Source organism: Schistocerca nitens, chromosome 4 (genome assembly GCF_023898315.1).
Source record: "Schistocerca nitens isolate TAMUIC-IGC-003100 chromosome 4, iqSchNite1.1, whole genome shotgun sequence".
NCBI classification, from domain to species: Eukaryota; Metazoa; Arthropoda; class Insecta; order Orthoptera; family Acrididae; genus Schistocerca; species Schistocerca nitens.
This window is the reverse complement of record NC_064617.1, coordinates 649597951-649611502: the sequence shown is the minus strand read 5'-3', so window position 1 is coordinate 649611502 and position 13552 is coordinate 649597951.

Genomic DNA, 13552 nt, shown 5'->3' with positions numbered 1-13552 from the left:
CGAGACGACCAAACGGGCCATATACACTCCTGGAAATTGAAATAAGAACACCGTGAATTCATTGTCCCAGTTGTTTAAATAACCCCACAAGAAAAAAATGTTAGGTCTGGTGAACGTGGAGGCCACTGAATTGGTCCGCCGCTTCCTATCCATCGACCAGGGTAGCGAAAATTCAAAACGTTCCGCACATTTTTAGCATAATGGGGAGTTGCTCCGTCCTGTTGGAACCACATTCGTTGCCTACTTTCTAAATCAACATCTTCCATTAGCTCCAACAAATCATCGCGAAGAAGTTGTAAATAAGATTCCCCAGTAACATTTCGGTCAAGAAAATATGGTTCTATCAAGTAACCGTTTAAAATTCCATACCAGACCATTAGTGACCATTTGTATAGATTGACAAAGGGTGTGTGCCAGTGTGAATTGACAGGGGACCAATAATACACTGGACTCGCATTCGGGAGGACGACGGTTCAATCCCGCCTCCGGCCATCCTGACTTAGGTTTTCCGTGATTTCCCTAATTCGCTCCAGGCAAATGCCGGGATGGTTCCTTTCAAAGGGCATGGCCGACGTCCTTCCCCGTCCTTCCCTAATCCGATGAGACTGATGACCTCGCTGTCTGGTCTCCTTCCCCAAAACCAACCAACCAACCAATAATGACAGTCATGACGATTTAAATTCACCATTGTTTTTGAATGTTGCTTCATCGGTGAGCATAACGTATTTAAAAAAACCATTGTCACCTCTTGTTATTTCCAAGGCCCATTGGCACAAATGCACGCGTATTTGCGTATCTTTCGGCGGCAATGCCTGTGTCAGTGTGATGTGATACACATGATATTTATGTGCCTTCAAAAACCCAAAACAGTTGATTTCGGTATTCCAGTTTGTCTCTGAATCGCACGACTACTCATTTCGGGATCCAGTTGAACCCAGGCGAGAACCGTAAGGCTAAGAGCGTCATTTTCATTATATTTGCGATGACGAGGTGGACGGTGCATGTATCCATTTCGAGCACATTGCGTGCAATTTCGAATAATGTTTTCGCTTGGATGTAGTCTGTTTGGGAAACGATCCGCATACAATTGCGCACCTGCAGCGTAATTGTTATGGCATTCACCTAAAATTAACATCATATCAACAATCTTTGTAGGAGGATAGTGAGCCATGTTTCGCTAAAGAATAATTTACTTTCGTCAGTTGCTGTTTACGATTCACAAACTGAAAGTGAAGTGACGCCTGATCTTTTTTTTCCTTTATTGTGATTTCATTCCCCTGCCCATATGGGGCTGCCAGCGGCACAATCCGCCGCTCTTCAGCCGAGTGACATGACAACTTAAAAGAGGAATAAAATGTTACATACATGAGGCGATAAAGGGGAACTTAAAACACAATAATGGGAGGAAATGGAGGTAAACAATAGACTAACACGGAGACGTTCATGGAGGATAGTTAAAAAAAGTCACCAGAAAGTTAAAAAACACAGCTGGCGATTCGTCAAATCTCAGAGAAGACACTGAATGGACATGCACACGTTAAAAGTCGGTCACAGTGGCAAAAACACTCCGGAACAACACACTTAAAACCCACGTGGAACACACACAACAAAGAATAAAACTGCCAGGCAGAACCTGCCGAGGGAAAGGGCAGAGAGGATGGAAAAGGAGGGGTGAGCAAGGGGTAACAGGGGAAGCGGCGGGGTGAAGAGAGGAGTGCATCAGTGGGTACATGAAGAGGCAGGAGACACATGGGGTGGGAGATGATCAGGAAAGACAGGGCAGGGGGGAGTGCAGAGACACTGAAAGGAGGCACAAGAGATGGAGGGGGAGTTGGACGGGGAAGCCGCTCAGGAGCAGGGAGGGGGAGGAGAGGGAGCCCTGAGGAGGAGGCAGGAATATGGGGTTAGAGTTGGTAGGAAGGGTAGATGTTAGGGCGAAGCTCATCATCCGGGAGGGGTAGACGGTGGAAGTTGCGTTGGGAAAGGAGATGGAGGGTGTGGAGATGGAGAGAGTGTGGGACACAGCGGTAAAGGTGCGGCAACTGGTTGGGGGTGGAGAGGAAGGGAGACACCAGGGGGTGAGGGGGATCAAGTCGGCGGACAATATGTAGTGTACGGATGTGTTCAAGGGAAAGGAGAAGGTGGGGGAAGGTGATTAGGTCGTAGAGGATGCGAGTGGGGGACGGAAGGCAGATGAGGAAGGCGAGGTGGAGTGCATGGCGTTCAAGGATTTGGAGGGCTTTATAGAACTGAGGAGGGGCAGAAATCCAAGCTACACAGGCATAACAAAGGATGGGGCAGATCAAGGATTTGTAGGTGTGAAGGATGGTGGAAGGATGCAGACCCCACGTCCAGCCGGACAGGAGTTTCAGGAGGCGGAGGCGGTTGTGAGCTTTGTTTCAGATGGTAAGGAGATGGGGAGTCCAGGTGAGGTGGTGGTCGAGTTTGAGGCCAAGGTATTTGAGGGTAGGGGTGAGGTGGATAGGACAGCCATAAATGGTGAGGTAGAAATCATGGAGGCGGAAGGAGAGGGTGGTGGAGCCTATGATGATCACCTGGGTCTTGGAGCGATTACCACAGAGGAACCACTGGTTGCACCAAACAGGAGGGGGAGGTTTTGGCATATCAGCAGTGTACAGGAGATAGAGGAGAGGGGAAAGGACAGAACCTTGGGGCATGCGGGCAGAGGGATAGGAAGTACGGGAGTTGGAATTGTGGATAGTCACATAGGAGGGACGATGGGAGAGAAAGGAAGGAACGAGACAGACGAAGTTGATGGGGAGAGCATAGGTCTGGAGTTTGAAGAGGAGCCTGGGATGCCAGACATGGTCATAAGCGTTCTGGAGATGAAGGGAAACAAAGATAGCGGAGCGCCGGGAGTTGGAGGGAAAGAAGATTGGTAAGGTTAAGCAGCTGGTCTTCAGCGGAGGAGGAATGCCGAAGCCACATTGGGTAAGAGGAAGGAGGCACTGCTGGTTAAGGTAGCGGTGAATACGGCGAGAGAGGATGGCCTCGAAGACCTTACTGAAGACAGAGGTGAGGCAGATTGGATGATAGGAAGAGGTATCAGAGGGGGGTTTGTTAGGTTTAGGGAACAGCAGGACATGGGAAGTCTTCCACAGGTCAGGGTAAAATCCAGTGGAGAGGAGGACATTGTACAGGGTACCAAGGACAGACAGGAAGGATGGAGGGGATTCCTTGAGGTGATGGTAGGTGACGCCATCATGACCAGGGGCGTTGTTGCATTTGCAGTGGAGGACGAGTATGATGTCTTGTGCGATGATGGGAGTGTTGATGTCTGAGGGGGGTAACCAATCCAAGTACTGGAAGCTAGGGGCGAGTGGGGGGACAGAGGTGTCAGTGCAGTCAAGGATGGTGGGGAAGAGAGAGTAATCAAAATGGGGATCATCAGGAATGGAGAAGACCTCAGATAGGTGGGAAGCAAAATGGTTAGCCTTACTGAGGTTGTCAGGAAAGGGTCGATCGTCATGGAGGATGGGGTAATGCGGGGTAGGATGGCTACCTGTAATGCGGTGGAAGGCTGACCAGTAGTTGGAGTTAACATGGAGGGTGGAGTTGCGGCGTGTTCATGTCTGGCGCCAGTCCCGGCGTTTCTTTGCTGTAAGGAGGTTCCGGATATGTCGCTGTAATTGCTGGTGGTGGGTGAGAGTATCCCGGTCACGAGTGCGGAGGAAGGAGCGATAGAGCCTGCGGGAGGAAGCCTGTGGAGGAAGCGTAGGACAGTGAGGGTGGATGAGTATGGTAGGGACATGAGCTTCCACAGCGTCAGTGATGGTCTTCTGAAGGAAGGAAGAGGCATGGGTGATGTCATCAGGGTGGTGAATGGTGAGAGGGTGGCTTTCGCCCTGTAAGGCAATGGATTCCAGGTAGGCATCCCAATTGGCATGGGGGTGGTCATGGGAGACATTGTAGGGGCAGCTGGGCGGGTGGCTGCAGTGGCGGGACGGGTAGAGGAGATGGTGAGAAGGTTCAAATGGCTCTGAGCACTATGGGACTCAACTGCTGAGGTCATTAGTCCCCTAGAACTTAGAACTAGTTAAACCTAACTAACCTAAGGACATCACAAACATCCATGCCCGAGGCAGGATTCGAACCTGCGACCGTAGCGGTCTTGCGGTTCCAGACTGCAGCGCCTTTAACCGCACGGCCACTTCGGCCGGCAGATGGTGAGAAGGACAGGGAGATGGTCACTACCAATGGGATCAAGGACATCAATGGCGATGCGACCAAGGAGGTTGTGGGAAGTGAGGATAACATCAGCGGTGGAGTTACTTTCAGGACGGGTGTGCTGTGGGAGAGGAACAAGGTCACCATGGAGGGTGGCAAGGAACTGATGCCTCTGCCGAAGGGTGGCAGGGTCATAGCTGTGGATGTTGAGGTCAGCGGCGATCACATAGGTGGTGAAGGTACGGTCAAAATGGGAAATGAAGTCAAAGTGCCACAGGCGACGGTGAGGGAGGGAAAAAATAGGCTGAGGAGAAGGTTTCGGTCGGGTCATTGAGGAGGGGTTGTGGCCGGACAGGGAGATGCCTGAGGTGGCCTATAGTGACCCCGTCTCGGGCTAGAGGAAGGGGATTGTCAGTGTGGTGAAGGAGATATGGGGAGGTGCAGACAACACGGTGGGGTTGGAGGAAGGCTTCAGTAAGGATGAAGGAGTCAACCTGGTGCTGGGAGAGGGTATGCATGAAGAGGTATTTGTTTGCAGGGAGGAAGCGAATGTTGAGGTAGAGGAGACGATACTGTTGACGCGCCAGGAGGTTTGAGGTGGGAATGGTGCGGGAAGGGGATAGAGGGGCTTAAACGAGGTGGGTGAAGGTAAAGTGGGCCTGGTTGTGGGAGTAGGTGGCGTAGGTGTTTGTGGAAAACAGAGCGGGCGGCAAGGGAAACCTACTGTAGTGTGTGGGGGCGCTGGAAGGGGTGGATGTTCTGCAGGATGATGGTGACGAACCAGATGATGTCTTCTGCTGTAGGGAGAGGGCGGAGGGAATTGTTAGGTTAGATGGGTGGGTCGATGGGGCGAACGGGGACAGTTAGTTCAGGGCTGGTGGGAGGGGGCTTGGCTTTGCATTTGGAGGAATAGGTGGGGCGAGGTTCATTGCAGGTGTTGCAGGAAGGGGGAGAGGCGAGGTTGGGACACTGTTTAAGGAAGTGGGAGACTTTACAATGGGGGCAGGTGGGTGAGTTCTTGCAGTTGTGGGTGAGGTGGTCATTGTACAGAAGACAGCTCTAGCGGAGGTAGGATTGAGGAGGGGAATGGGACGGGTCAACAGGGTGGCGGCAGTTGAAAATCAAGGCTGCCTGCGTGAGGAGGTTTTCGATGGAGGATGCGGACTCAGTAAATATACCCGTGAGGAAAGTAGGGCCAGAGGAGTTGTAAATACGGTGGGCAGAGCGGACTTCCAGGGCGGGGTGGGCGTTCAGTTCTGCCAACACCTCAGCCTTCATGACCACTGGGCTGAGTTTTGTGATGATGGCGGTGAGGCTCGGCGGACGACAAGGCAGTTGGGGCTGACGAGGGAAGGAGGATGTAAGGAATGGGGTGAGGGATGCGTGGGGCCCAAAGGTGATGCGGGGAAGGCACCGGAGGAGATCAGTATGGAAGGATGGAGAGGGAGACTTGATGAGAACAGAGTCTCTGCGAGGGATAAGTTGAGTGATGGGTGCACTGGGGATGTACTTCCGGATTTCAAGGGAGAGGGTTCGGGCTTCCAGGAATTTTGGATGAGGGTTGGCTAGGACGAAGGTATACAGGGAGGGGGCTGGAGAGAGGGAGGTGGGTTGGTATCCATAGCGGGGTCAGCGAGAGGTGGGGCGGGCAGTGGCTTTTTGGATGAGGGAGTAGAGGAGAGGTCGCCATTGGGCCGTTTGGAAGATTTTTTGGTGGGTGTGGCCTGGGAGGAGGGATGAGGGACTGGATGGATGGGGAGGTGGTGGGAGGCAGGGCCCTCCTGTGAGGCAGTAGCACCGGATGAGAGGGTAGGGCGCTCTGTGGCGGCGACTGTGGCGCAGCTGGTGGTGGCTCGGGCAAGGGAAGCAGTGGTAGTTGCAGGGGGAGAGGGGGAAAGTCGTCTCGGCGGGCGACAGGAGTGGGAGGGGGGGGTGAGAGCAGGGGCAGGGGCAGGAACAGCAGCAGGTGCAGTAGCGGGGGTAGGAGCAGGAGTGACATACAGGTGGGGATACAGTGATGGGGAGGAGATCAATGGGGAGGAAACTGTGAGTAGGGGAGGTGGATGACACGGGTTAATCCCAGAGGAAGTACTCTATGATGTTACAGTGGGGGCAGGTGAAAGGGAGGTGTAGATGATGGTGGTAGTTGGGGTGTCCATGATTGCAGGCTGTCCCCACGGGCGACAGGAGACACCGAAGTACAAAGGGAATGAAAACGGGGGGTGGAGACGAGCACTGGGCGGCGGTGAGCACAGGGAGACGACGGCGGTGGCGGCGGTGGCGGCAGCAGCAGTAGCAGCAGCAGCGAACACCGAGAGACGGCGGTGGCGGCGGCGGCGGCGGCAGAAAGAGCAGCGAGCACCGAGAGACGGCGACCAGGCGGCGGCGACGGCGGCGGCTAGCACCGGGAGGCGGCGACCAGGCGGCGGCGGCGGCAGCGGCGGGCAGCACTGACGGCGTGTAGACGTGCAACAACACGACATGCACGGTTTGGGCTCTTCTACGTCGAAGATACACCGTGAGAGTAGCCCAGGCAGTGCGACTCCTCGATGAGGAAGTGAGGGAATCCAACCCTCGAATGACGCTTGATCGCATTGCACCGACCTTTATACTGAGCCACAGTTCGCAGTTTGACCACGGTAGCGCCACAGTTGGATGAGTAATGCAGTTGTGAGGAGTTCGCCGGCCAGAGTGGCCATGCAGTTCTAGGCGCTACAGTCTGGAACCGAGCAGCAGCAGCGAACACCGAGAGACGGCGGTGGCGGCGGCGGCGGTGGCAGAAAGAGCAGCGAGCACCGAGAGACGGCGACCAGGCGACGGTCGCAGGTTCGAATCCTGCCGCGGGCATGGATGTGTGTGATGTCCTTAGGTTAGTTAGGTTTAATTAGTTCTAAGTCTAGGCGACTGTTGACCTCATAAGTTAAGTCGCATAGTGCTCAGAGCCATTTTTGTGAGGAGTTCCCTAACGAGATTTTAATACCATTCCACCTCCCTCCATCGAAAACTGTGGCGGGTAGGATACATTTTGTAAAAAAAAAAAATAGCTTAATTTGGCGTAATGAAAGAATTGGTGCACATTTTGTATCGATTTGTTGCGTCCTTCTTGGATCATTCTATATAAATCGGAGTTCTTCCCCAATTTTAATTTTTCTCGATTTCAGCGCCATTTGTCAATGGCTTAAAAAATGTTTCAGACAAAACTTGATTACTTTTTTATGGAGAATCCGAATCTGCAATAAAGAATGGGGGTTTCCGTTTAAGATTTAAAAGTTGCCCCCGCCCCAACCAAGGGAGCAGTGGCTAGGGGTTCACGTATAGTGTCATTTGATGACCCCCTTTGAGTTAACGAACTTATCTTACCCACTATTTTTACCCGATGTATAGTTTTCGAGAGAATATCACCCGAAACTTCAGATGGACCACCCTGCATATATCCTCAGGTTATTTGGAACAAAAAATGTAAATACAGTAGTGTGATGAGATCCATAATTAAGGGCTACAACAGAGTTCCGTAACATGCCACGGTGTATGGAGCGCCACAATTGTGTTCACAGGACACACGATCAGTCTTAGGTAGACAAGTGCAGCGAGTGGTACGTTTGCGTAACAACCACCTTGTTGACACTGCAGTCACTGTTTACTGTTATTGTCTCCAGTGTACAGTACACTTTGCGATGCCGTACAAGATTTCTTCGTAGGATTATGGATAGATGGCGTACATTTTGGGCTTCTGTGATGGTAATGCGAAAGCTGCTTTTGCCGAATATCACCGTCGGTATCCTAATCATAGGATTCCGAGTGCCAAAACATTTAGTGGAATATATCGAACATTTCTAGAAACTGGTACTCTTCCCAGTACTCGTATTCACTCTGAAAGACATCGTGACGTTCAAGAAGAGGAAAACGTTCTTAATTCACTAGAGCGCAGTCCTCGTTCAAGTACAAGACGCCTAGCAACCTAAATCAACGTTTTACAATCTAAGATATGTAGGATTCGTCATGAGAAAGGACTGTATCCTTCTTATGAGCAGTAAGTTCACCATTTAGAGCCACATGACTGTACCAACCGTTTTCACTTTTGTAACTTGTTAAATGGAAATCGGCAGATCTGTCGCTTCATAATGTTCAGTGACGACGCAACCTTTACAAGAGATGGCATCAATAACATGCATAACATGCGTTTCTGGGCAGACGAAAATCCCCATGCCACGGTAGTATCTCAATTTCAACGCAGATTCAGTGTCAATGTATGGTGTGGTGTTGTGTGTGACCAGGTATTGGGACCATTTATTTCCCGAGAAATTTATATGGTCAGATGTAGGGTAATTTTTTTCGAGAAGACTTACAACAGCTTATTGAAGATGTTCCTCTGGAAACAAGATGCCGCATGCACGTCCAACATGGTGGGGCACCGGCACACTTCCACCATGTTGTAACAGCTCATCTTAACCACCAAATCCCACATCGACGGATAGGTCGCGGGCGTAATATCAACTGGCCTGCCAGATCCCCAGATTTAACTCCCCTAGATTACTGCATCTGGGGGTGGATGAAAGACATCGTGAACGAAGTCAAGGTGGAAACACGTGAAGTTTCGATGCCGCAACGTCAATAAGGAAGGAGCATGTGAAATTACGAAATGCTGCTCGCACGGTTCACTACCTTGAGAATATTTGCCTTCAAATGCAGGGAGGAAATTTTGAGCACTTGCTTTAAATCCACTCTGAATGCAACAGACTGCTACAAAATATTTTAAATTAATTATTACGTGCATTTTTGATAGTGAAATCCTACAATAATTTTTTCTCCCATTTTCCTGTGTTTTTCAAATACCGTAGCTCTATAATTATGGATCTGATCCCATTACATTATTTACATTTTTTTGTTTCAAATAACGTAAGAATACTCTGTAGAAACCGGGGGAAACCGAAGAACGCAGAAGGAACTGCTCTAGTAAAATAAACTTTCAGGGCTTATAGAGTAGAGTGCCAGCAATAAGTGATTAGGTCTCCTATACAGCGAGAGGGACAGATCGGCGCTACGCCAACCTCAGTCCGAGCAGAGCTGCCAGACACAATGAAAACGTGAATGCAAGTCCCTCCTCGACATCAAAGGGTGCGTATTAGCATGTGAGTTGGGTAGAACGGGACACAGTAATCAATCCCGGGGAAGGAGTTACTCATACCGGCTACTTCTCTAACATATGGCCTGTAGCTACGACGGTGGTGCCTGTGTCTGCGCAATCGATAGACGAGCGTCGCTCTTAAGAGCCAAGTGGTAGTGTAGCACTCAGAGTGACCACAGGACAGAATTACAGCCATCTTACTTACATTGGCTTAATAGACCTTGTAGTTTCGTACACAGAGTTATATCCGTACTGGACACTGCAGCAGGTGTGCACCAATGTCTATCGCCAGAAGGATACCGTGTGTCCCGGCCTGTGGTGGCGGTACGCCCGCTACTGCGTCCGCTTACTTTGTCAAAGAACTCAAACGACTAAAACTTTAGTTGTCGGTGATAACCGCATTCATGTTAGAAGCCACCGTGGGGAGCGCTCTCTGACACTGACATTGTAATGTCACGTAGCTAACACACCTCAAGTCCGATAATTATTAGCAAAACAAAGACAGCTATTTGAGAAATATTTAATATTTGAGCGTATGATCATGTGGAAATAGAAAAAAGCTAGATGTTCACTGACAAAAGTGATAATTTCTTTGAAATTTGGACATAGCAACAGCGCCGTTTAACTGAAAAGAAATGCTTGTCTTCTTACTAAATCCAGTGAAGTGTGCATGCTGTCGGAAAAACTCGTTTAGTACCGTAATGAATTCAGGACCAATAGGATTTTCTTAGACCCTTCACTTTAAGCTTTACCTTATTCCATAGACACGATTTGGAAGTATGCTACATCTACATCTACATCTACATCTACATGACTACTCTGCAATTCACATTTAAGTGCTTGGCAGAGGGTTCATCTTACCACAATCATACTATCTCTCTACCATTCCACTCCCGAACAGCGCGCGGGAAAAACGAACACCTAAACCTTTCTGTTCGAGCTCTGATTTCTATTATTTTATTTTGATGATCATTCCTACCTATGTACATTGGGCTCAACAAAATATTTTCGCATTCGGAAGATAAAGTTGGTGACCGAAATTTCGCAAATATATCTCGCCGCGACGAAAAACGTCTTTGCTTTAATGACTTCTATCCCAACTCGCGTATCATATCTGCCACACTCTCTCCCCAATTACATTTCGTACCTTAATCATTATTTCTTTTTATTTTCACATTTTAACACATTTCAGTTCCCAGAAATTGAAGTATTTGGCCCAGAAGCGCACAGGACTATAATACAAAAATTTCTGTGACGGCAAACGTTAAGGACTTCGAAAGCATTTAAGAAAACGCAACTTTTAAAGACGCAACCCAAAATCAGAAGCAACTGCTTACAATTTTTAAAAGATAATTATCTTTAATTCGTGCGTAAGATAACCATAACTGAAACAAGAAAGCTCTCAAATTCCAAAAATAAATTCACTAAGACATCGAAGTTATCATTTTGCAAAAGTTTTAAATCAGTAAATCACCAAAAAGTAAAAAGGTAAATGCTATGACTTAGAGACTGGCATCAGTAAAAAAAGGGGAGCTGAAAATTAACTAACAAATGCCAGATAACCGGCCTGACCTCGGAAAACACATCAACAGTTACTTGCTTCAGTACAGACTCTACAAAACACAAAAGGTTAATATCAAAATTTTGTAACAGATAACAATTACAAATAGCAATCTGTTGCTTGCCCTGAAACCAGGGGAACCTTGTCCGTTTAGTCCACAAACACTAGAGACTATTGAACATAAAAATATTACAAAATTATTTGAACAAATCAGCACGTACAGCAAAACTGACTAGACTCAATGCACTAGTGCCCTAAACCCAAAAGATACTGCAAGGTTTGGTCCGCTGAGTGATTTAAAATAAGGCTCAGGTACAGGTTTTAACGAAACAATGAGGGTACTTATTCAAGCAATAATATAACTACAGTCGGCCACAATGTCACCGCTTTAACAACTCTCTTAAACAGAAATTGGGGATGAGGAAGCAAATAGTCTTTGCTGCAGGGTCGTAATTACTATTTATTTACCAGTGACGCGTTTCACCTAATTCATTCATCTTCCCATTAGCCTACTGAAAAAATTTACATTTCATTAGAAACATGAAGACCTAATTTTTCAAAATTGTAACACGACTTACTGATATTACAAGTTGTTAAGCACGTGGGATACCGAGCATACGAACCGCCCCAGGAAATAACTGCCCTCGTCAGATATTCGGTATCATTTCGCGAGGTTCCATAAATAAATAGTACAGAACATAGGCGAAAAATAATCACATCCGGTGACCGGATTTCTCATAAGAATATGACAAGAAAGATAAAAAAGAAAAACAACTGATTTCCTTGTTGAGGCCTGCGATGTAGTCCAATGAATGCAAAACAATGAAAGGTATGTGCTGAGATTCGATCAGGATAGAGCCAGTGAAAAATGTCGATAGTTCCCAACCGCAAGGTTGGACGAGTAGTACATCTTCGAGTAGTAAGATCTTTGACAGCTAACAGAGCTAGGTGCACGCGGTAAAAGTTTGAGTAGTGGTGAGGAGATGCGCAGAGACAGCAGATATGTTTCCAGTCGGAGCTAGATGCCTGCAGGAGGCCGCCGGGTCGTGACAGCATCAAAGTTAGACTTGGTGCTACGCACATAATAAGCTATATATTGAGCGAAACTCGGCACTTACCTGGGGAAACTAGAAAGAATAATTAATAAAATAGGTTTTCTTTGGTTAAATAATGTCTAAAAGCTAGATAGAAATCCCATTGTTGATGCAATAAGTGTTTTGTGAAACTTTCTCGTAAATCCATGCTACAGAAATTTTTTTTAATTTTTCACATGTGCCTTAAAAGTTTGAACAAAAAATATTTTTTAGATAAAATTAGAGTTTCATCTCACACCTTATGTCGTTCTCCGCATCCTGTGCTTGCATTGAACCAAAAGGTACATTAAAGTAAAGTTCCCATGAGTAAAGCCAATACTTTCATTTATCAGAGTAAAATAATCTACACTCCTGGAAACTGAAATAAGAACACCGTGAATTCATTGTCCCAGGAAGGGGAAATTTTATTGACACATTCCTGGGGTCAGATACATCACATGATCACACCGACAGAACCACAGGCACATAGACACAGGCAACAGAGCATGCACAATGTCGGCACTAGTACAGTGTATATCCACCTTTCGCAGCAATGCAGGCTGCTATTCTCCCATGGAGACGATCGTAGAGATGCTGGATGTAGTCCTGTGGAACGGCTTGCCATGCCATTTCCACCTGGCGCCTCAGTTGGACCAGCGTTCGTGCTGGACGTGCAGACCGCGTGAGACGACGCTTCATCCAGTCCCAAACATGCTCAATGGGGGACAGATCAGGAGATTTTGCTGGCCAGGGTAGTTGACTTACACCTTCTAGAGCACGTTGGGTGGCACGGGATACATGCGGACGTGCATTGTCCTGTTGGAACAACAAGTTCCCTTGCCGGTCTAGGAATGGTAGAACGATGGGTTCGATGACGGTTTGGATGTACCGTGCACTATTCAGTGTCCGCTCGACGATCACCAGTGGTGTACGGCCAGTGTAGGAGATCGCTCCCCACACCATGATGCCGGGTGTTGGCCCTGTGTGCCTCGGTCGTATGCAGTCCTGATTGTGGCGCTCACCTGCACGGCGCCAAACACGCATACGACCATCATTGGCACCAAGGCAGAAGCGACTCTCATCGCTGAAGACGACACGTCTCCATTCGTCCCTCCATTCACGCCTGTCGCGACACCACTGGAGGCGGGCTGCACGATGTTGGGGCGTGAGCGGAAGACGGCCTAACGGTGTGCGGGACCGTAGCCCAGCTTCATGGAGACGGTTGCGAATGGTCCTCGCCGATACCCCAGGAGGAATAGTGTGCCTAATTTGCTGGGAAGTGGCGGTGCGGTCCCCTACGGCACTGCGTAGGATCCTACGGTCTTGGCGTGCATCCGTGCGTCGCTGCGGTCCGGTCCCAGGTCGACGGGCACGTGCACCTTCCGCCGACCACTGGCGACAACATCGATGTACTGTGGAGACCTCACGCCCCACGTGTTGAGCAATTCGGCGGTACGTCCACCCGGCCTCCCGCATGCCCACTATACGCCCTCGCTCAAAGTCCGTCAACTGCACATACGGTTCACGTCCACGCTGTCGCGGCATGCTACCAGTGTTAAAGACTGCGATGGAGCTCCGTATGCCACGGCAAACTGGCTGACACTG